This window comes from Amblyomma maculatum, chromosome 1 (genome assembly GCF_055883805.1).
Source record: "Amblyomma maculatum isolate TAMU_Amacu chromosome 1, ASM5588380v1, whole genome shotgun sequence".
NCBI classification, from domain to species: domain Eukaryota; kingdom Metazoa; phylum Arthropoda; class Arachnida; order Ixodida; family Ixodidae; genus Amblyomma; species Amblyomma maculatum.
The window spans coordinates 93,191,273-93,216,269 of record NC_139344.1 but is presented as its reverse complement, the minus strand read 5'-3'; the positions used below and the strand labels follow the sequence as shown (position 1 = coordinate 93,216,269).

The 24,997-nt window shown below is 47.9% G+C and overlaps 1 non-coding gene and 2 pseudogenes across 1 annotated transcript; all 3 read right to left on the bottom strand.

Annotated features, from left to right (window-relative positions):
• Window positions 1-8: 8 nt before the first annotated feature.
• On the bottom strand, window positions 9-20,917 carry LOC146203186 (uncharacterized; annotated as a pseudogene).
• On the bottom strand, window positions 5,289-5,360 carry TRNAQ-CUG (transfer RNA glutamine (anticodon CUG)). Its single transcript has one exon. It is a non-coding gene; the product is annotated as a tRNA-Gln (tRNA).
• Window positions 20,918-20,970: 53 nt separating the features above from the next.
• Window positions 20,971-23,787, bottom strand: LOC146203185 (uncharacterized; annotated as a pseudogene).
• Window positions 23,788-24,997: the final 1,210 nt, after the last annotated feature.

The following is a 24,997-nucleotide window of genomic DNA, read 5'->3' as shown; positions in this document are numbered from 1 at the left end:
TAAGCGTGTTAGAGACGTGTGCAGTGGCACAGCCGCAGAGCCCACAGTGCGCGGGGGGTGAATGTCGCTGTTTTATAGGCGATGATTTCCGGGTTGTCGGTGACGATTGGGTTGCTGATGTTGGTCCGGTTGTCGACAGGGGGCGTTTCGAGGTGCAGCCAGATGTCGGGGTGCAGGGGACAGGAAGCCATGTCGCCATTTTGACGTGATGACATGGCAGCAAGTGTGATGACCGGCGTGCCAACCATGAAGGTCGGCAAGAGAGCACAGGTGAAGATTCGGACGAGAGCCTGCATTGCGAAAGTAAGCGAGTTAGCGACGTGTGCAGTGGCACAGCACAGTGGCACGTTGTGTAGCAGCCAGTGAAGTTTCAGCCGCACGTCCTGGTTCGCCGGGTTTATCACCAAGTAGCGACCGTTTTTCACACAAAGCTCACCTACACTCACAATCTTGGTCACCGCTTCAGTATCCTTGAGAGTGACGGCCCAGACGTGGCTCATCCGATACGCCCCCATTGCGATAACATCGTTGATAAGCGAGTACTGTGCTAATGCATCCCGGAAATCTTCCACCCGGTACGGGCGGGCCCTGATATCGGCGTGCGAAAAAAACGGTATTCAAAACAAACCAAGCTGTTGGCAGTGCAGGCAAAACAACCTGGTACGTATTGTCCTGTTCAGCATTCCTTTTACCGCGGCCTTACATGGCCGCTGAAGCCGCTCCTGAGGAGCCCTGGGGCCGTATTACGCACCGCTCTCAAACGGATCGCTCTCAAAGGCCTATGGCCTATTGGTCAGTTCTGCGTCACCGATGGACGTCATCAGACGTCATGAACACGAAAGAAATGATAACGTTAAGCACCTAAATATGGCCGCCAATTGAGAGCGTTTTTTTGAGAGCGACAGAAGCAGTCTCAAACGTTTGAGAGTGAAAATGGCGGCCGCGTAAATTGCGATGCGCCGCTTTGAGGCATTGTATCGGCGATCCACAGCGAAGAACGAAGCACGAGGACGCGTTTGACTTGCCGGACAAGTTGCTCCGGCTCTGTTCAACTCGGGAACAAGCAGAAAGTGTAGTGACTGCGCGACGATTGCCGACGAACATCGATGAACGGCGGCTTGCGGGCGAGTGCGTCGTCACCGCGGCGGCAAGCGCACCGCATTTTTTTGCTACCGGAGGCTTCCAACCACGATTATACCGTGTTTCCAACGTACGTAGGGAATGTAAGATCGTTTGCATCACGCAGTGCGTCGGTAGCGGAAGCCATCGGGCGGAACGATGATTGCCGTCAAGGATACGGAAACAAGTCGCTAGGCAAGGGGTTCTACGCACGTTGTGAACATCACAATAGTGAGTAGATTTTGTTATTGACTGCGTGTGTTTGCCGAAGAGTTCTGAAGATCACAGTAAACTTGTATTGTGCCTGCTTTATCTCAGATCTTCGAAGCGAACACGCGCATTCCGTGACCCTGGCTGCCCCACCGGACCAACGCCTCCTCCACGGCGCGTTCGTCTAGCGTTTGTGAATGCGCCGTAAAAACGCCTGCTTCTTTTCATTTCATCCTTCTGTCAATTATATATGCGCGAATCAAAAGCGTCCAAAATAAAGTTGTAAGTTCAGTGCAGTTGTGTGTGTCCCTGGTCTTGTCCTTGTCTGCCAGCGCTGCGACACCATAATGTTTGATAGCGGTACTCCTGTGCACCGAAAGGTGATCGAAGGTCTGCTGAACACCTGCGTCTTTTTGCTGATTAAGCTCTAAAAACCCGTGTTGGTCATCGAACGATCTTGATTATATGCATTGATGTGTGCAATACCACTTGTTGTAAGTCGGCTTCTCTGCAAGGCTTTTTTTTCAACTAAAAGGTCTCGTTCCCACTCGTGCATTGTTTTTTAACAGTTGTCTTCAAAATGACCTAGCGAGAGCTGTCGAAAGGGTTCTGTATACCTGCCCTTTATATGTAAAGCACAGGATGAAGGGACTATTGATTGTCCAGCGCGCCTTACTCCTCGATGACTGGTTTCGGGCCATTCGTCACGCTTCTGCCTGCGACACATTCGCGGCTTGAAAGTGAATGCGCCGTAAAAACGCCTGCTTCTTTTCATTTCTGCAAAGACCGGGAGTCTTTTCTGAGAACAAGACTTTTTTTTGTTTTTTTTTTTAAAACAAGCCTTGCAGGGAGAGACTGACTTAGATTTCGGCTTCGGCAAGAGATACATTTCCTGAATATGCTGAGACGGGCTATATGCCAAAGAATGCATCTTGCAGTGAAATTTTGTTCATGGCAAAAGCAATAGGAGACAAATATTTATAGTGTTTAAATTTATTTGCTGCCTAAGAAACCGGGGTGCTTCTGTTATGCAGGTAATCATCACTACCAAGTTACAAGGCTGTCCTTACAATGATGCTTGCCTAAACAGCATTGGCACACGTTGTAAGCATTCCTGCGAATGTTTACGATTCTGGCTGTGGGCTACTTAGTATGGATCTTCAATGATTGCTAAAGCATGCTTAAAAGCTGTTGAGATTAGCAAAAGATGAGCCTAAGTGGATGTCATATTTTGGTTACCCATGAGACGCCAACTACCCACTGAAGTCATGGCTGATTACACCAGCGCCAAGCCATCCCAGTCCCAGCTCGCTGTCTCTTCTCTGCTACCGTCTTGCAGCCTGGTACAGTTGGTTGTGGTCACTGTGGTGTAAACATGCTTAAACTGAAAAGTGCAGTATTACAGCAAGGCAGTAAATGTTCATGATGTTGATTGTAATCAGAAAATACTACCAACAAAGATCTTTTTTTTTTACTGCCACTTATATTCAGTAGACACACATTTCTTGGCAGCAGCATTTCACTTGAGTGTTTTTACTGCAAAAGAGGCAGCATATAGAGAAGCACATGTACCTTGATATACATTGACCATACAACATTGACAGTACATACGAGAATAAACTACTAGGCCCAAAGAAGCCATTCCATTGCATATTGAAGCTACCTATACAAATAGGTACTGTATGCATAGTGCAGTATACAAAATGCTTATATATCAGATATAACAAAGCCAGCTGAATGGTAGACTATTAGACGTCTTGCTCTCTGCTGTAGCAGCTGCTAGGAGAATAGTGCATTTTACTTGGCTTCAGTGCCCAGAATGACTGCTGAATGACAAAAATCTTAGTGACAATAAAATAACTGCAATCATAACAAATGCATTGCTGGGGCTATGTGGGAATAAAGGTTATTTTACACTAATAAAATGTGCAATACTGTCAAGAAGAATGCTAAACAGCTTGAAGACAGTAGAGGAAGCTAAACTATAAGCATCCAATAAATGACCACGCCATAAATGTGTGATATACACATTTTGCACAGCTACTTTTGTCATTGGCATTTATTTTCTAAGTCTTTTCAACAATAACCAAAAAAATTCATCTTCTGTTGAAACTGATATTTTAATAGAAAAAACTTGTACATAATTCACACAATATTGAAAGAGAATGCGTAATGTGTGTAAAATGAACATATTTTGAAACAATAAAGACTCTTTGATGGATATAAAGGCACTTCAAAGCTAGTTGTCATAGTGCGATCGCAGAAATTGAGCCGATTTCGAGCTCGCTCGCGGCATCACATGCATGATACGCTTGCTTTTCCCCAGTTAGATAGATGTTCTTCCTGAGCAAGAAGTCAGCAAGCTTCATTCCTGTGAAATATCTATTGGTGAAGAGAAATGTTCTATCGTCTCGATTCACTGTACTGGTAAGTTTCTTTACAACGGCTCCCCCAAGAGTGGACGCCGTCTAGCACGAACAGAAACTATGACACCGTCAGAGAGGCCTTGCAACAATGCGCGACCAACACCATCACTCTTACCGCTGCGCGAAATGCAACATACTAGACAACCCTGCTCAGGCCTACCTTTATCGCCTCTAAACTGAGGTCTGGTAGAACAAACTCGTTCTCGCCTCGGTGACAATTAAAAGAAAAAAACAAAGAAAAAAAGTGCTTTCTTTCTCTTGAACAAACCAAAACGGAGCGTAAACGTCGGTTTCGGTACCTCACACAGAACAACATCAGCAACTGAACATGAACGGAATGGAGCAGCAGCAACATCAATCGCAATATGAAGAACCGAGCCCAATGTGCCTGAAGTCAACTGGTTGCGAAGCACAGCAGCGATTTACTGTGGCTTGCACAAGTCAGTGGTGGAGGGTCGTGCGTCGGATCTCGTTTCCCGCACTGCAGTCGCGAGCTCTTGCATAGCGGCTGACACCTACTTTACTGACACTGTCAGCTTCCATCTATCGGCAGAAGTAATAGTGTAGCCTTCATTTTCCTCTTGTATTTTCCAAAGAAACAACACTAGATCACATGGCTACCGCTCGTCGCTCTTGTCATCGCTGGTAAGCACTGATGAAAAACACTCTTCAGCAAGCTATTTTCGTGACAAACACTTTCACCAAGCTGTTCACTGCAGGTTCGTAGCCTTTACTGCTTTCAGTCAGATTTTTACGGCAACTAACAACATCCGCAGAGGACCTCGATTTTAAACTACGCGTAAAAAGTAGCAACTAGACGGGAAAATCAGCTGTTTCTTTGCAGGCCGCCATGTTCACGCCTCGCTGTCGTCAGCTGACCCTCGCGGCGAAAATCGTTACCTAGGCGCACATTTAATTGTAATACTGAAAATGCTTCTATTTTTAGTTGCCGTATTATAGCTTCGAACAATGTTTCTTAGGTAAATAGAGCATTTATACTTTTATTCGCTGCGTTTTCACGAAAAATGTTTGCACACGGCCCCTTTATCGTGCAAATAAAAGTTTCCGGGGTGGGGCTTTGCTATTAAGCACCCTAGCCTGCTTGTAATTGGCTAAAGCCGTGATGTCGTCACACTTCACATGTCTGAGCCTTGTCATTTTGACGTCACGCTCTCAAACTTGAGAGCGATTTTGAGAGCGGTGCGTAATACGGCCCCTGCATCCTGCGTCCGTTCACTGGCGTGGCCGGAAGCAGAATCTACACCACGCCGGAGCACATACAGGGCAGATGAAGCAGGATAATTGGCCTGACAGGTGCTGCATGACGGGTGTAGTGACCTCCTCCTCTATCCAGCGCGCAAAAAAAATAATAAAGAGACTAAAATAGCACGCGACGAATCGTAATAAATAGCCAAGAACGGTTGCGCTATCCTCAGCTTATGCGCCGGATCTCACGAAGCGCACTACGTAAATGAGGCGACAAAAGAACAGAAATGTGAATGCATGGAGTGACCAGGCGTAGGAGTAAAATAAAGGTCTCACCGAGATTTGAACTCGGATCGCTGGATTCAGAGTCCAGAGTGCTAACCATTACACCATGAGACCTCAAGTTCCGATGCCGGGAATCGAACCCGGGTCTCCTGGGTGAGAGCCAGGTATCCTAGCCACTAGACCACGCCTGTTTTTTCCTTTATTGCCATACTTTGACAAACACTGCACACACAAACAAAAAAAAAAAACTTCAATCTTGACACCAGCAACCTGCCAGAGCTGCGTGACAGGCCTTGTCTTGTTTAAAATTCTTTGAGCAGGCTCAAATTTTCCATCCTGGGTAGCCAATCGGGGTTACATGATTGTGATCTCACCACTTGCACGAATCTGTGCACAATCTCCTTAAAGTACATGCGGGCCGGTCGCGCGTCTGGGTCGCAGTAATAACCTGCCATCCTGGAGCGCCATATACTATGGAGGCCCCAGAGCATTACTTGGTCCGACGGGAAACCATCCTCATTTTGAATGGCCAAAAATCTGATGCCGTACGGATCAAGCGGAAACTCTTTTTTAATGGTTCTTTGTAAAACATCCCAAAGATGCACCTCCTCCCAACAGTGAAGAAATACATGATCAATTGTTTCGGGCACTTTGCATATTAGGCAGTGCGTACCCCATGGTAAAAATAAACCTTTCCTTTCTAAGAACTTTTTAACTGATAGTGTTTCTGTATGTATTTTGAAGAAGAAAGTTTTTTTCCTGGCTGCACTTGCATTCTTTTAACTCTTTTCAAAACGTCCCCACCGTTGCCTCCATTGTACATGGCTCTGTACACTGGCACTGGAAAAACAACATCACACAGATCACCGTATAGCTTTTTCCGCTTCACTTCACTTAAGAATTCTGTCGAAAAACGCGCTGTAAGAAATTTCACGCTGTCAGCCACTTCTCTAAAATAACCGAAGATTCTCCCTGGTAAACTCTTGGTACCCACAACAAAATCAGGCAAAGCACGGTTCAATCTTAGTTGGCACACAGTTCTTAAGAAAGGGTCACTAACATCTCGGAAGAAGAAAAACCTGTTGACAAGCTGGCGGAGAAATAGATGTCCCAGCCCGAGACCACCGTCTTTCACACTTCGAAACAAGTTCGTCCGCTTGCACCGTTCCCAGCTCGATGACCAAACACAGCTAGAATACGATGTATCTTCTGTACATTTACCCGGGAACAGTGCAACACTTGCATGACATACCAGAGTTTGCTTAAAAAGAACACATTGCACACCGTCGCTCTTGCAAAAATTGATAAATATGCCCCCTTCCATCTATCTGCTTTTTCCTGTATTTCGTTCAGTTGTCCTTTCTAGTATGCATCGCTGTCCCTGTAGCTGTTTAATGGAACTCCTAAGTATTTTGTGGAGGTTGTTACCCAGGGCACATTTACAAAAAGTTCTGGGGTCTATGGCCAATTGCCATGCCAAAATCCCTGACACTTTGACCAGTTCACTTTGCTTCCGGTTGCCTTCCTGAAACTGTCGACACACAGCACTGCCTCGCGTATACTATGCTGATCCACAGCACAGACCGCTAGGTCATCCGCGTATGCGAGCAACTTGACTTTAGCTGCCTGCAACTTAAAACCTTTAACTGCCTCGTTTTGGATAATGTTCACACATAGTGTCTCTATGTAGATGGCAAACAAAAGTGGGCTGAGGGGGCAGCCCTGGCGTACCAAGCGTTGCACCTGAATGGGGGCCCCCAGACTCTTGTTAATGATTAATCTAGTAGTGCATCCCCGGTACGCCATGGCCACGCCCTCCCTGATTACTGAACCTAGGTTCACGTGATCCAGAATACACAGCAATATTTCGTGGGCCACACAGTCGAAAGCCTTTTCGAGGTCCAATTGGAGGATGGCTACACATTTATGCATTAGTTCACTACACTCGAGCACCGATCTTGCCGTGTGTATGTCATAATTGACCTCCCCTTTATACCACACGTTTGGTGAGGACCAACAATATTTGTAATAACTGACGGCAATCTTCTAGCTAACACTTTCATCCATATTTTGTAATCTACGTTTGTCAAAGCAATTGGCCTATATGCTGTGACTTGCTTCAGCTTTTCCTCGTCATTTGTCTTGGGAATAATAATAGTATGAGATAGTCCGAAAGATTGCGGCAATCTATTTATTGCATAGGCTTCATGGAAGAGCGCTGTCAATATTGTAACTACTTCGTTCTTAAATTCTTTATAAAAAGCCGCACTTAGGCCGTCTGGCCCAGGCGACCCATATTTAAACCATCGATCGCTTTTTCTACCTCAATTTCTGTGATTGGCATCTCCAATCTTTCCTTCTTATCCTCGTCCAGTCGCGGCATAGCTGCAAGAAACTTTTGTTTGAAAGCTTTCATGTCTACCACATTTTTGCTGAACAGTTCCTGATAATATTGGAAGAAACCATGCCTGATATGATCGTCTTCCGACGATAGCACGCCGCCCCATTCGATCTTATCAATGCGGTTTTTCTCGGCATGAGCCTTTTCAATCCCCAGTGCCCTTTTCGATGGCTTCTCGCCCATGGCCCAATTTTCCGCTCTTGCACGCACTAACGCTCCTCGGTATCTGTCTTCTTCTATCAGGTTGATCTGTTCTTTTATTTTTCGAATATCCTCTATCCATCTGCCGGGTGCCTTACATTCCTGTTCGTGTAGTTTTGCGAGCAAAGCCTTCAGCTGGGTTTCTGTAAGTTTCTTCTCATACAGCAGGCAACTGGATCTGTCAATGGCTTTAATTTTAATCTGTTCCTTGCACAACTCCCACTGTTTCCAGATTTCGAGCAAAGTCCCTGGCCTCACTTTAATCAATTCATTCAATACCACGCGTCTAAAGGCATCATCCTTAAGCAATTTATTGTTCAATTTCCATAACTCCCAGCTAAATGAATTGCTTCGTTTTTTGGTGCCGAATAAGCACTGCACCAAACAGTGATCCGTGAATGTCATAGGCACAACTCGGTATTCATTGCATGAAGGAATCAAATCCAGCGACGCGTAAATTCTGTCCAGAGGCGCGTGTCTAGAATCTTGGAAGTGCGTGTACTGAACGGCATGCGGTCCTTCCAAGCAATCAGCCACATCCTCCATATTCCATTCGCTTGTTAACTGGCATAACTTTTCAGCGCTCTTGTCTCTGAATCCACGTGTGCTGGTTTTGCCTCGAGCATTCATTACACAGTTAAAATCGCCCAGCAATACTACCTGCCTTTCCGTACTTAACTGCTGCATAACATTCTTGAAAAACACTGTTCTTTCCTCCACACAGTTACGAGCGTACACACAAATAATGCGCCACTCAACACCGCTGTATTCACAATCAGCCACTACACACCGTCCAGAAGAGCATGAGGAGTAGCCCTTTACAACCAGACCAGGCAGCTTTTTGACAAACAATACACACCCGGCCGATGTCCCAACTGCGTGGCTAACAATGGCGTAAAATCTAGCCGTGAAACGTCGCACCATGCTCCCGGTCTCTTCCTCCCCATCAACCTTAGTTTCCTGCACGGCAAGCACGTCAATATCGTGGTCGGTTAAGAGCCGGTACACCTGGCTCTGCTTCTTTTTGCCTGCCAATCCCCTGACATTTAACGTGGCTACTCTTAAGGTGGTTTGAGGCGACATTTTCATCAAGGGTGAAGAGACCGAAAGCATGGTGCTTACCTTTCCCGTCTAGCGCGTTGCTAGACGCCGTCGTTGGATCCATCCCCGTCCGGTGCGAGCGGCTGACCCGGCAGCGGGGGCACTTTATCCGCTGCCCGTCTCTCTGATGAAATGTTTGGCCGCGGACGTAGCGTGGACCGCCGGGATTGCTCCGTTTTTGCTGGTGGCTCGTCGACGCTGGGGGCTGACGCCTGGTTACCTTCGGGTTCGGTCTGTATTTGGGATCGCTTGGCTGGGGCTGGGACGCCTGGCTTACGAACACCGCTGGTGTCCGAGTGCTCCTCCCCATTATCCAGTTCCATACCGTTTGCCAGCTCCAGTGACGTGCCTTCCTCATTGCTACTGAGCTCAGGTGTAGAGGATGCTCTCCCCACATCTCTCGCAGCATTGCTGTTTTCTGCCTAGTCCACCGACGAATCTGTCTCCCGTGTCTGCGTTCGCACTTCTCCGGCACCTTTCGCCGCCTCCTCCGCCTCGACTACGTCCATGGTGAGCTCCGCCGACCGTTCCGTAGTACCATGTCCCGCGGCCGAAGCGTACGAAAGCACACAGGCAGCCTCAAAATGTCCGTAGCGTCTACACTTTGGACAACGCGGTACCTTACATTCTCGTCGAACGTGACCGGTACCGCGGCAGCGCAGGCACTGCATCGCTCGCCCAGGCACCACGACAAGGGCTAGCTCTCCGGCAACTCGCATCTGGTGAGGTAAGTCGTCGACCTTAATGCCGGGTTTCAATTTCAGGAGCACAGTCCTCGTGGTGGATCCCTTCTCCTTGACTCCTTGAACTCTCCACCTCTCCCGGGTCACCTCGGTCACATTCCCAAAAGCAGCAAAAGCCGTCCGGATGTCGTCGTCTGCCACACCGTGCAACATCCAGTGAAGTCGCAGCTTCACCTGTTGGTCTTCGGGATCAATAATGAGGCAACGCCGTCCCTTAACTTCGAGTTCCTTGAAAGCCGCCAATTTCTTCGTTGCTTCTGTGCTGCTTATGTGACCGCCCAAACATGGTTGATCTGATACGCCCCCAACGCCACAACGTCGGGGAGCGCACCAGCGTTGACCAGGACGTCGCGGAAATCCTCGACCCTGTATGGCCTGACTCGCACATCGCCTTGCAAAAAAAGCGTATTAAAAACAACGCGTCCGGTGGGCAAAGTTGGCAGAATAATCTGATACTCGCTATCGTCCATGTCGTCGAGCCTGTTTCCGCGGCTGGAAAGGGCAGCTATCGCTGCTCCGCTGGAGCACATGATTCTGCGACCGTTCACTACGGTGGCCGGAAGTAGAATGCCACTAGACCACGCCGAAGCACAGACAGGGCAGATGAAGCAGGATAATTGGCCTGACAGGTGCTGCATGACGGGTGTAGTAACCTCCTCCTCTATCCAGCGCGCAAAAAAATAAATAAATAAAGAGACTAAAATAGCACGCGACGAATCGTAATAAATAGCCAAGAACGGTTGCGCTATCCTCAACTTATGCGCCGGATCTCACGATGCGAACTACGTAAATAAGGCGACAAAAGAACAAAAATGTGAATGCGTGGAGTGACCAGGCGTAGGAGTAAAATAAAGGTCTCACCGAGATTTGAACTCGGATCGCTGGATTCAGAGTCCAGAGTGCTAACACCATGAGACCTCAAGTTCCGACGCCGGGAATCGAACCCGGGCCTCCTGGGTGAGAGTCAGGTATCTTAGCCACTAGTCCACGCCTTTTTTTTTTCTTTATTGCCGGACAATGCACTGTTTACAAGAGATAAAACACACCAACCTGTCTTCAGTTGGCGAGACCAAATTAAAATTTTGTTCAGGCACACTAACTCATCAAATACATCGATCCACTCGGGAGGTTCGGGTAATGCCTGGTACACTTCTCTCATGTATGCCATACTCTGAATGAAATTTTCGCGTACAGAGAGAACATTTGGATCTGCGTGACGCACTGCCATTCTTGTTCGCCACAGACTGTGAAGGCCTAGGAGCATAAGGATGTTGTTACGACCAAGCATCCGCATTTGCGCGCTCTATTGTTCGCCTGTGGGCATGAATAAGTGCTGTGGAAATGTGGTGATGGTCCAATGGCTCTAAGTGAGCCTGTTTCCAGGAATCCTGTTTTGTAAGCCTGTTTTGCTTTGTGGACAACCTGCAAATGCCAAATTGACCCTGTCAAGAGAACGTCTGGAAAAACACAAAGAAACGTCCCCCTGCGGGAAATAGCAGGAAGTGCTTTCTTTCTTTTGTTCACCCTTCCAGTCGAGAAGTGCTATCCTCCAGTGATGAATGCCTCCTATCCAAAGGAGACGACAGAGTGACATGTCCGCTGACGTGCAGGACAAGAAAGGAGCATGACTCATACGGCCATTAAGTGATTTCCCGGGAATGCAGGAAAGATTTGCAATTGTCGAAAAGGGACAACGTTGGGAGCCCTATGCGGCGCCACGTGCACTCGGGTTTCTGAGAAGTAAAACCCCTTGTCAGAACCAGCCTGTGGTTTCTTTGCTGGAGAATAGAAATGTACCTCCTCTCCTCGCCGTTCCCAAGCTTTTCCCGCCAACAAGTGATCACGCCCAACGAATGAATGCCGGACCAGTCAGTGCTTCAGACCATCAGTGCAGTGATGTGTTCGATTGGATGCCGATACCTGAGGGGCGTGCCCTGGATTTGGTTGGTCAGCATCTTCAGAGAGGGGCTGGACATAGGGGGTTTTAAGGACGCTGCAGAGCACGAAATGTCGCTCTGGGCCCTGGGTAAACGGCTCATCCAGTCGCTTCTTGCTATGAACTCTTAACGCTTGCCATTTTTCTGATGTACCCTTCTTTTTCGTGTAAATAATCTTGTAAATAAGTTTCTCAAAGTGCCATTAAACCTGCTTGTACATATTCCACCAACTTCGAAGATTCAGTCCTTCTTCAACCCCGAGTCTCTGCACGCTACCAAGTGAAGGCCGGGTCGACGTAGCCCCAGCGTCGCGACAACTGGTGGCAGCGGTGGGATAAAGCCCCAACACTGGTGACCAGCGTTGGGATCTGAATCTACAAGCCACAACATCTGATGACTGGAGATGGGATCTGGATCTACAAGCTACAACATCTGGTGATTCGAGGTGGATCAGAATCTGCAAGCCACAACATCTGGTGATCGGAGGTGGCATCTCAAGCAACAAGCAGGCGCAACAATCGGCCAACAAGAGAGCAGCTCGGAACATCGATCGCATGTGTGGGTGAGTGCTTGGCTTTTCTTCTGATGTGGACCAGGTTCTAGAACAGGGTTAGATTTTAGAACTGGTAAAGAGAGTGTGGAAACGCCTTTAGGTTGGTAGTTTGCACAGTTGTTTTGGAAGTAGCCGACACTCGGAGCGATCATGGACCTACAAAAGCTGCAGAAACCGGACCTGTTGCTATTGTGTGAGGAATTGGGAATTGATACAAGTGGTTTGGCACGAAAACCCTTGATTATAAAGGCAATCACTGATCTGGGAACCGATGATGAGGAGCTCAGTGAAGCATGGAACCTCATCGGTCAAAAAAAGGAACAGCTCAGACAGCAGAAAGAGCGTGAAATTGAAAGAGAAGCAAAAAAGCTGGAGCTAGAAATTGAGCTCCGGAAATTAGAACTAGAGTTGAGCAAGAGGTCGGGCGATTGTCCCCAGCTAGCGGTACCTCGTCTCAACAAGGAGGCAGATTTCAAGATGTCAAAGTACATGCAGCCATATGTGATATCAGGGGATATCGGTCTGTATCTGGCTAACTTTGAGCGAACTTGCGAAAAACTGTCCTTCCAGCGAGACACGTGGTCTCAGAGATTATTGACGGTTCTGCCCTGCGAGGCAGCGGAGGTTGTCGCGCGGCTAAGCAAGGAGGACGCGGACAACTACGAGAAGGTCAAAGCTTGCCTTCTGAGAAAGTATAGGCTTAGCGCCGAGGCGTTCAGACAACGTTTTCGGAACGCTACTAAGTCCAGGGACGAGAGTTACCCTGAATTCCTATACAATTTAAGAGTTAATTTGGGCGAGTGGCTAAAGAGCACTGATTCCTACAGTGATAGGGACGCTGTAGTCGAGCGAATTCTTTTGGAGCAGTTTTATAGCTGCCTCCCAGAAAAAGAAAGAAATTGGTTACAGGACCGAGGCGACATTAAGTCGGCAACTGAAGCTGCCGAAGTCATTGAGGAGTACGCTTCGCGCCGACAATTCAGCAACCCAGCAGTGGATAGGCTCCGCAATCCCAAGTTCAGTGTGAAAAACCGTCAGGAAAGGCACTTTGCTAGAGTTGGAAACGAAGAAATGAAGGTTTCTTCAGGCAAATTCCCTAGAAAGGACGGCAGTGAGAAAAGTGGGGAAGTGACCAACGTGCAGAACACAAAGAATAAGCTTGAGGCTAGGAAGCCGCTCACATGCTTTAGGTGTAATGAGCAGGGTCACATTGCCGTCAACTGCCGGAAAGAAAAGATTGCTTTCTCGTATGTCAGTGACTGCGATGAAAATATGCAGCTTCTAGAACCCTACCTGCATGACCTAGTAGTCAACGGGAAGCCTTGCAAGGTACTGCGCGATTCGGCCGCAACGATGGATGTTGTCCATCCGGCGTATGTATCGCCTTCCGACTATACAGGACAGTGTGCATGGATCCGACAGGTAGTTGAGGAACAGAGTGTGTGCTTGCCGATCGCGAACGTGGTCATCGAGGGCCCTTTCGGCGAATTAACAACCGAGGCTGCCGTTTCAGGAAAGCTTCCTAAGTGCTATCCGTATTTGTTCTCCAACAAATCGGACATGCTGCTGCGAAAGAGGGGCATCCTTTTCGGAGACAGAGTTGTGCAAGCCTTAACACGTTCAAAGGCACGAGAACTAGCTACACTGCTCATTCCAGAAAAATCCACAGCGGAGGAAACGGCAGTTAAAACAGTGGTAAATGCGGAAGATAGCTGGTCAGAAAACTTTGAGAGCGAGGCATCTCAGATATGTCAACTTGAAAGTGAGCTTGATGAGACGCGGAATGAGGACGTTCTTGAGAGTAACCTCTTGCCGCCAGTGTCTAGTAATCTCACGAGACTTTTAAGTGGAACCCGAGAGGACTTAGCTATAGAGCAAGCCAATGATCCCAAGATACAGGAGATAAGGGAGCGCCACCGCGCCACTAAGACAGCAAACAATATTTCTTTCGAGATGAGAAAGGGAGTGCTGTATCGCTTATTCAAGGATAAGCGCGGAGTAGAGCGGGACCAATTAGTCGTTCCTCAAAAGTATCGCGGAGACTTACTGCGACTTTCCCATGGCAGCTCGTGGTCATGTCACCTTGGAATAAAGAAAACAAAGCAGAGGCTGTTGCAAGAATACTATTGGCCTGGATGTTTTAAGGACACGGAAAATTTTGTACGGTCATGCGACACGTGCCAGCGGGTTGGAAAGGCGCAAGATAAGTGGAAAGCTCCGATGGTGTTAGTACCAATCATTACCGAGCCGTTTCACCGGTTAGTAATAGATGTAGTTGGGCCACTTCCTGTGACAGAGTCAGGGTACCGTTATATCCTCACTATGTTATGCCCAGCCACAAAGTTTCCAGAGGCTGTTCCGCTGCGCGAGGTGACGTCCGAGAGTGTAGTGGATTCGCTGCTGTCAGTGTTTGCACGAGTTGGATTCCCTTCCGAGGTCCAAAGTGATCAGGGTAGCGTTTTCACGAGTGTCCTCACCACCTCATTTCTCGAGCGATGCGGCATTAAGGTAGTGCATAGCTCGATCCATCATCCGCAGAGCAACAGCGTAGAAAGATGGCACTCTGTTCTCAAACGAGTCCTGAGGGGACGTTGCTATGAAAACAAGCGCGAATGGGATACCTGCCTGCCTGCAGCGCTTTTCGCTTTGCGGTCAGTGCCGCACGAATCCACTGGATTTAGCCCAGCCGAGTTGGTGTACGGAAGGTCACTGCGCTCACCTTTGCGAATGGTGCGCGAAGCCTGGGAGGGGCGCGGAGAAGACCCAACAGTAGTAGAATTCATTCTGAACCTCTTGAATCGCTTACATAACACTAAGGAACTCGTTGAGGCCAGCATGAAGTCAGCCCAGGCTCGTTCCAAGGTGTACTATGATAAGACAGCCCGTCAAAGGACGTTTTGTATCGGGGACCAGGTGATGTTGCTGAGAAGTTCAAGGCAGAATAAGCTCGAAGTACAGTGGGAAGGACCGGCTGAAGTCGTTGCAAAGCTTTCTAACACTAACTACGCAGTGAAAATTCCCGGTAGGCGTAAAGAAGTGCGCATTTATCATTGCAATCTTATGAAGCCCTATGAGCAGAGGGAAACCATGGTAAATCTAACGTTAAACCTTCCTGAGGAGATTGGGGACAACTTGATTTGCCTCAGCGGAAAAGGAAGCAACGCTCAGGAGCTTCACAAAAAGACGGAGCAGAGAGGAGAACTAAAGAAATCCCAGCTGTCAGATCTGGGCGAAATAATAACAGAGTTTGAGGCCTGCTTCGTGGACAGGCCAGGCAGGACTGATTTGACTGAGCACGATATTGAGCTGACTTCAGACGTGCCAGTGCGATCAAGGTGCTACCGATTTTCTCCAAGGCAAAGAGAAATTCTGGATAGGGAAGTAACTCGCATGCTGGAATTGGGAGTAATAAAACCCTCGGAAAGCGATTATGCTTCGCCTATGATCTTAGTAGAAGCTCCAGGTAAAGACCCTAGGCCTGTGGTAGACTACCGAAAGCTAAATTCTCTCACCAGGGATCAAGTGTATCCTATTCCGAATATTGAGGAGAGAGTAGAACAGGTCAGTAGAGCGGCATATGTGACTACGCTGGACCTTACTCGAGGATACTGGCAAGTACCGCTCACTGAACGCGCCAGCAGATACGCGGCTTTCGTCACTCCGACGGGCAGCTACCAGCCAACAATGATGAGTTTCGGGCTCAAAAATGCTCCATTTTGTTTTTCCCGACTCATGGATAGGGTTTTAAAGGGGTGTGAAACATTCGCGGTGCCTTATTTAGACGACATTGCGGTTTTTTCCGACTCATGGGCGGACCATATGGTACATCTAAGAGCTGTACTGAGCCTTTTGCGTCAAGCTGGACTAACCGTAAAGGCCGAGAAATGTTGCCTGGCAAGGGCGACCGTGGACTACTTGGGTCACAATGTAGGTCAAGGTTTCAGGAAACCCAGCGAGATTAAGATTTCTGCGGTAGCAGACTACCCGCGGCCGAGCACGAAGACGGAAATTCGAGCATTCCTGGGTCTGACTGGGTACTACAATCACTACATCCCTAACTATTCAGCTTTGGCTAGCCCTCTGACCGACGCTCTCCGCAAGACAGAACCGACAAATGTAGTCTGGGACGAACAAAAGGAAGCCTCCTTCGTAAACCTGAAGGCTGTGCTGATTAGCCGTCCGGTATTGCGAGCTCCAGACTATGACCGAGAATTCACGGTCCAGTGTGATGCCAGTGATCGAGGGTTAGGTGCTGTTCTCTGCCAGAGAGATGACGACGGTAATGAGCACCCCGTGCTCTACTTGAGCAGAAAACTGAGTTCTAGAGAGAGGGCTTATTGCGCGTCAGAGAAAGAATGCGCTTGCATTGTATGGGCCATTCAAAAATTGCAGTGCTATCTTGGAGGGGCCAAATTCACCGTAGAGACGGACCATTGTCCCCTGGCTTGGCTGCAAACTGCGACATCAAAGAACAGTCGCCTTCTTAGGTGGAGCTTGATTTTACAGCAGTACAATTTTGAAATAAGATACAAAAAGGGGAAGTTAAATGGGAATGCGGACGCGCTTAGCCGCTCTTTCTAAGCGGTCCGAGATGTTCCTCACCATGTATCCAAATTGATAATCAGGTTTTTTTTTTTTTTTCGTGCGCTTGTATATGTGTGACTATGTAAAGCAGCACGTTTGGTTTTCTAGGAATACGTGGGTCCTGAACGTCTTGAGAGTGGGCTTTTCTCGAACAACAATGGCAGTTTTCTTTTGACCTGGTCTCTTCAGACGGGAGCCGAGTGCTTGCTTCGACATGTGGATGAGTTTCAGACAGCTCGAGCAATTTGGCCTACAACAATCAAGACAACGCGACAAGCAACAGCGAGCTTCAAGCGTTCACGTGCAGACCATTAAGTCGTCTCTTCATGCAGCAGCTGGGACTGCTGCCCTCCGAGACTCTTCTGGCGGGGGAGGAGGCTGTTACGACCAAGCATCCGCATTTGCGCGCTCTATTGTTCGCCTGTGGGCATGAATAAGTGCTGTGGAAATGTGGTGATGGTCCAATGGCTCTAAGTGAGCCTATTTCCAGGAATCCTGTTTTGTAAGCCTGTTTTGCTTTGTGGACAACCTGCAAATGCCAAATTGACCCTGTCAAGAGAACGTCTGGAAAAACACAAAGAAACGTCCCCCTGCGGGAAATAGCAGGAAGTGCTTTCTTTCTTTTGTTCACCCTTCCAGTCGAGAAGTGCTATCCTCCAGTGATGAATGCCTCCTATCCAAAGGAGACGACAGAGTGACATGTCCGCTGACGTGCAGGACAAGAAAGGAGCATGACTCATACGGCCATTAAGTGATTTCCCGGGAATGCAGGAAAGATTTGCAATTGTCGAAAAGGGACAATGTTGGGAGCCCTATGCGGCGCCACGTGCACTCGGGTTTCTGAGAAGTAAAACCCCTTGTCAGAACCAGCCTGTGGTTTCTTTGCTGAAGAATAGAAATGTACCTCCTCTCCTCGCCGTTCCCAAGCTTTTCCCGCCAACAAGTGATCACGCCCAACGAATGAATGCCGGACCAGTCAGTGCTTCAGACCATCAGTGCAGTGATGTGTTCGATTGGATGCCGATACCTGAGGGGCGTGCCCTGGATTTGGTTGGTCAGCATCTTCAGAGAGGGGCTGGACATAGGGGGTTTTAAGGACGCTGCAGAGCACGAAATGTCGCTCTGGGCCCTGGGTAAACGGCTCATCCAGTCGCTTCTTGCTATGAACTCTTAACGCTTGCCATTTTTCTGATGTACCCTTCTTTTTCGTGTAAATAATCTTGTAAATAAGTTTCTCAAAGTGCCATTAAACCTGCTTGTACATATTCCACCAACTTCGAAGATTCAGTCCTTCTTCAACCCCGAGTCTCTGCACGCTACCAAGTGAAGGCCGGGTCGACGTAGCCCCAGCGTCGCGACAATGTCATAGGGAATTTCATCACGTTTCACTGGCAGAAACCGGATGCCATAGGGTGTAATGGGCAGGTGTTTCTTTAGAGTTCGTTGCAATATGTCCCAATGGAAGACAGGGTCCCAGCACTCGATGAAAACGTGTTCAATTGTTTCCGCTTTTTTGCACAATAGACAATTGTCCATGGAACGAATATGCCCTTCTGGTGTAGCCATGCTTTTACGGGGAGGGTGTTCGTGTGTAACTTAAAAAGAAGGATTTAATGTGAGGTCTAACCGGCGTTCTTTTGACCCTCTTCAACACATTCCTTCCTGGGCCTTCACAGTAAATTACTCTGTACAATGGAGCTGGTAGTAGGTTTTCCAGCAAGTCAGCATACAATTTCTTTTTTGTAACAGAACACAGGTAATTCAATGAGAACCGATCATGCAGCATACGGAAAGAAACCACAACTTCATGAAAGTAGCCAGTCACGCGACGGCGCACCTTATATCACTGGTTGTAACAATGAATTCAGGCAGCGCTCTCGCGAGTCGAACTTGCATAACTGTGCGCAAAAAACTGTCCCTTTGGTCCCGTAGAAAAAAGAAACGTGACACAATCTGCCTAATAAACAAATGAGATAGGCCCAGGCCTCCATCGCGGACTGAGCGGAAAAGATTAGTGAGGCTGACTCTCTCCCAAGTTGAGCCCCCTATATATACAGCAAAAACTCGGTGCATTTTCTGTACATTTGCAGGGCTGATACACAGCACCTGCAGCACGTACCATACTTTAGCTATCAAAAACAAATTGCACACAGTAGCACGCGCAAACATTGAAAGGCCACGACCCTGCCAATTTCCCATCTTCTCCCTCATTCTATCCTGTCCTCACTCCAGTACTCTGCGGGATTCTGATAGTGCTCGAGTGGTACACCAAGATACGTCGTTGGTGTGGTTATCCAATTCATACATGCAAACCTATATAGCTTAATGTCCCAGTTGCCATGCCATATACCAACACTTTTTTTCCCAGTTTAACTCTGAACCAGTGAGCTTACAGAACTTCTTAGCAAGATTGACGGCCCCTAACACACTCTGGCGATCTTAACAGAATACGGCTATGTCGTCAGCGTACGCCAGTAATTTTACATCTGTAGAGTGTATCTTAAAACCTATTATGGCTATTTGACGAATCACTGCTAAACAAAAAGGTTCGACATAAATAGCAAACAATAGGGGTGACAGTGGGCATCCTTGTCTTACAGAAGATCGTATAGGCACTTTCTCCGTAAGAGATTTATTTATTATGAGCTGTGCTGCACAATCTTTGTAGGCCATCATTACGCCATCTAAAATGGTGCTGCGAACATTCACATGCCTTAATATGCTGAACAGAATCTCATGTGAAACCCTATCAAATGCTTTCGCCAGGTCGAGTTGCAGCATAGCAACTTGACCTTCCATGTCATCGCAGCACTCTAAAACATTTCTGGCGATGTGCGTATTGATAAGGATTGTTCGCCCTTTGATACCGCACGTCTGATGCGGCCCGACAAGGTGTTTAATCACGCTTTGCACCCTCTTCGCCAGCACCTTCATGAATACTTCGTAATCAGTATTTGTAAGGCTGATAGGCCTGTACGATGTTACTGACAGTAGCTTGTCACGGTCACTCGTTTTTGGGATCAGAACAATATGGGCTACTCTAAAGGACGGTGGCACCTGACTTTTATTATAGGCCTCATTGAACACGCGGTGCAGTATATATGCCAGCTCATTGGCGAAAGCCTTGTGAAATGCGGCTCCAAGTCCGTCTGGTCCCCCCGGTGACTTGCCTGCAGGCATTCCTCGATAGCAGTCTCAATTTCGCGCACGCTTATCGCTTCCTCCAGGCGTTCTTTGTCGTCATCTTCTATCTTTGGCATATCGGACATAAACTCCGTCATGAAATCGTCACTGACTCGGGTAACGTTGCTAAATAACTCGCTATAATAAATAATCCACGAAAGCTTGCTCTATCAATTTTTGTTCACCCGTCACCTTGTTTTGATAGCGGATCTGTCTGATTTCGTTTTTTGATGCATGCCTCTTCTCGTCGCTTAGAGATCGTTTATTTGGTACTTCCCCAAGCCATAAGCGTTCGCTCCGCGCTCGAATCAGAGCTGCCCTGTATTTTTCGTTGTCTATAACCTCCAGTTCACTTTTGGTTCTTATTTCGGCTGCCACTTTTTCCGGTTCGAAACTCACTGTGTTTACCAAAAATTTCAGCTGGCATTGAAGTTCTTTTTCTTTCTTCCTTTCATTTCGACGCTTGATGCTCCCTCTTTCAATCGCAGCCATTTTGAGTTCAGTTTTAAATTCTTCCCAGGCAAATCCGTAATTTTCTGGCTCATTATTCATTAGCCACCCCAGTTTTTCCTTGACTCCGTTAACAGAAGCTTCATCATCGAGTACTTTAGCGTAGAACTTCCACAGGTTCCAGTTGAATCGCTGCTGCTTTGGCTTTTTGCCAAGGTGAAACTCACAAGGCAATGATCGGAGAATGAAACCGGTATAACCGTATAACTATTGCAGTGTGGCACCAACGGAAGCGATACGTAAACTCTGTCAAGTCTTGCTTGACTATTTCGCTTGGTGCGCGTGAATTGTGGCCGCCCACCGAACGTTATAGTGCGACCTAAATCTTCCATGTTATAGTCAGCCACTAAGGATAGGAGCAAGTCAGCGCTTCGGTCACTTGTATATACCAGTTTAGACCGATCTTCGGCAGAACAAGCACAGTTAAAATCTCCAAGCAAAATAACGTACCTGTCACATTGCATATATTACTGAAGATCTTCAAAAAAAAAAAAAAATAATATCGCTCACATACACTGTTGGGAGCATAGACACAAATCAAGCGCCACCCTTTTTCAGCTAGCGAAAAGTTCAAGACGATAAGGCGTCCCGTTTCAGACACAGTAATCATCTCCTCTATAATTCCAACACTTTTACGTATAAACACAACACAGCCAGCAGATTTTCCGACGGCATGACATGCACAGATGTTGTAATTGGTTTTAAAAGGCGACACCATACGATCGGTCTGCTCTTGCTTTTCCACCTTTGTCTCTTGTACCGCAATTAAGTCAAGCTCTTTTTCCATGCAAAGGCGGCTAAGCTGATATTGCCTTCGCCTCGTTGACAAGCCCCTGACATTAATTGTCGCTACATTTATCGAGTAATTGAAGTTGTTCGACATTTTAAAGCATGCTTATAGAATCGTGTGATGTCATTACACACATGACTGCCACAACCACATCGTGAGTGTAGTAAAAACTCGACATGGTACGAAAAAAGAACGTCCGGCAAAGTCCTCAACAGTACCTTGAAGGTGCATCTCGAAGTTCCCTTGAATCCGTCCATTTTGACTCAGGAGCGGTTAGGCGCCTTCGACGGCACCGATTTTGTACACTAAGTGGGCGTTGCCGCCGGTCTTCGGTCCGGCGGGATGTTCGGTTTTGGGCGTAATGTCGCCCGACGTCCCCCCGTTGTTTTTGCCGGGGGTTCATCATTAGCCGGTTGGCCTTGCTGTCCATCCTGGATATCCGCCTCTTCATGCGTCCTTTTCTAGACAGTACCAGTTGTGCCTGGCTCGTTTGAATGGATTGCGCCATCATCGCTTGCCTCCATTTAATTGCCTTTTGAAGCTGAAGATCCTTCATCGCTCTCAGAGTGTGTTGAAGGCGGCTCCAGTTTAGAAGTCGGGGCAGCTGGAGAATTACTGGGCTTAGCTTCGTGCTGTACTCCAGACTTTTCCTCTTGAGGCTTCGCATCTTCATTATTCGGTCCTGCTCCTTTAGAGGTTTCCTCGACGTCTGCTTCGTCCATGAGCAGGTCGGTGACATCATCCTTTGCCACTTTATGTGTTACAGAAGCGTACGTACCGTCTTTGCCAAAAGTAACCAGGCTGCTCCGAAGGCTGCCGGAGCAAGCGCGCGGCCGTGTGGCGGCGTTGCGTTCGCTGTGGCTTATCGGGGCTCGTCAGCTCCGAGGGTACAACAGCTGACGTAACTTCGCACCCTCACTCTCACTCGTTGGATAATAAAAACTAGGCGCGCATGATGTGTCGGCTGCGGTTTCACGTGTGCGAAGCTTGGTTGAGCCCAGCGAGGGCGCTCAGTATAGCGACGGGGCTATTCGCTCTTCTTGGCAACTGCCCTGAAGCAGATAATATGTCACGTTTCTCGATGTATAATTATACGTGCTTGTGTTCTGTAATCCGCTGCTGAAGCGCACCAGCAGAATTGCGCTTTCCTATGTGTTTGATACGCCTGTGCATCGCACCTCGAAATTTCAATATGCTTTCTTCAAGGTGCCTTGCGTAGTGCCACATTACGGGTCGTAACTAGGGAAAGCTTGTGAACCCTTTCAAGTCACCTTATCTCTCTTTTCGGCTTGCGAAATTGTGTCAGCCCCTCGGGGTAGCTGTTTAAAAATGTGTGCAATGATTTATTGCAACTAATTTTTGCGTTTGCTTGTAGGTAAGTTTTGGTTTAAGTAAAGAACTAAAATGAAACCTTCCTCACGCTTACCCATTATATGCACATGATTGCTTTCTCGCTCGCGAAACCCTTATTTCAGGGCGACACTGTCTGGCAAACCTAGCACATATTCGTCCTAGAAACGAACAAGAGCGCACCGTGTCTACTATCACCTGCTTTTCTGTTTTCCGCAGTTGCCGAGCAGAGCGGACAGCCCGTCGCTATACTGAGCGCCCTCGCTGGGCACAACCAGGGTTCGCACGCCTGAAACCACAGCGCCTAGTTTTTCTCATCCAACAGGCGAGAGTGAGGAGGCGAAGTTACGTTAGCTGTTGCACCCTCGAAGCTGACGAGCACCGATAAGCTACAGCAAGCACAACGCCGCCACACGGCCGCGTGCTTGCTCCGCCAGCCTTCTGAGCAGCCTGGTTACTTTTGGCAAAGACGGTACGTCTTCACGCACTGTTCCTCTTCGTGTCTATAACGATTGCAAAGAGCGCAGCGCGGAACACGACACTCGCGTCGGATGTACCCCGTATTGCGACAGCGCAGGCATAACGGGCCCTGCCCGGCACCACAACCAGAGCAAGTTCACCTGCAATACGGAGTTAATGCGGTAGGTCGTCCTCCGTCACACCTGTCTTCAAAATAATAGTCACCAGGCGCATCGAGGATGCTTTGTCGTGCACGCCTTGAACACGCCACCGTTCCCGGGACACTTCCGTCACTTTGCCATACGGCAAAAACGCCCCTCGTATGTCATCGTCCGGCACGTTGTGAAACATCCAATGTAATTTTATGTGCAGTGCTTGATTGGCAGGATCTACCACAAGGCAGCGGCGTTCTTTCACTGTCACCTCCTTCCTACACAAGAGCCTTTTCACACCGTCTTCATTTCTGAAGGTCACTGCCCATACATGACTCATCTGGTACGCCCCTTGGGCGATAACTTCAGACAGCAAGCCCAGGCTCACCAATGCATCACGGAAGTTTTCAACTCGGTATGACCTTGCCCACACATCGGCATGCAAAAAAATGGTATTCAAAACAACTCGCCCTGTTGGTAGCTGAGGCAGGACCACTTGGTATTCCGATTCATTAGAGTCAAACATCCTATTACCGCGGCCCTGGTGTGCCGCTGAAGCCGCTCCTACGGAGCTCATGCTGAACACGCCCGCTCGCTAGAGCGGCCGGAAGTGGAATCCACTAGACCACGCCTTTTTTTTCCTTTATTGCTTGGTACAAATCAGAGGTGGGCATTTGACCTCAAAAGCCTCGACCTCACCTCAAACTCAAAAAATATTTGGCGACCTCACTCAACCTCAACCTCATCAATTGAGGTTGAGGTCCCCCAGGCGACCTCACCTCACTTTTCAGGTGACCATTGGCGACCTCACTCAACCTCACCTCAAACTCAAAATGTGAGGTTGAGGTCGGGCGCTCGACCTCAAAAAAAAAAAAAAAAAGAATAATTAAATTAAACCGTAACTTAAAGCAAATATACATTTCTCTGTAATCCTGGGGTATATATAGGCTAGCCAGAATTTTGTCGTGTGAAGGCTGTATTTTACTCCTAATTTTATACTACAATTAATATCCTGGATAAAAGCAGAGAAACTCTGGACACTACATGTCCAACTCTGCACTAAAGTGGCAATCCTCTCCCCCTCCTCGCCTACCCTTTTGTGGTCGGTTTCAGTCTCAGGCCTACATGGGTACCACGTTACTACGCATAGGCCCATAATGCAATGCATAGGCCCATAATGCAGGGGGCGGCAGAAAGTTAGGTGGGCGGATGAGATTAAGAAGTTCGCAGGGGTCAAGTGGATGCAGCTAGCACAGAACCGGGTTAAGTGGAGAGATATGGGAGAGGCCTTCGCCCTGCAGTGGGTATAATCAGGCTGATGATGATGATGATGATGATGCAATACAAAGAGTTTATCCCATCTGACCCACGTGAATAAGATTCGTATTAGAAATAAAACAAGCCAGTTCTTACTATAAACTGAAAAGACAAATGCTGTTGACCCTAGTGACGACGACAACAATGACGATATGCTCTTTTTCTTTTCTTGCCACATAGCGCTAAACAGACTGGGACACAGCGAGACACACGGGACAGGCACATTTTTTTTCGCCCATCCCGTATGTCTGGCTGTGTCCCTGTCTGTTTAGCGCTATGAGGCAAGAAAACCGACACCAACGCGCCCAAGCTTTCATCCTTGCTGTTTTCTTAATCCGAATAAAAAATATGATGATTGCCGAGCTTTTTTTTTAATACACTGTACATTGTTTTGCGACAGAATACATTAAATTAAGAAAAAAATAGGAATACAGTCGTGCCTCGTTAGTATGAACGCTTTGGTTTCCGAC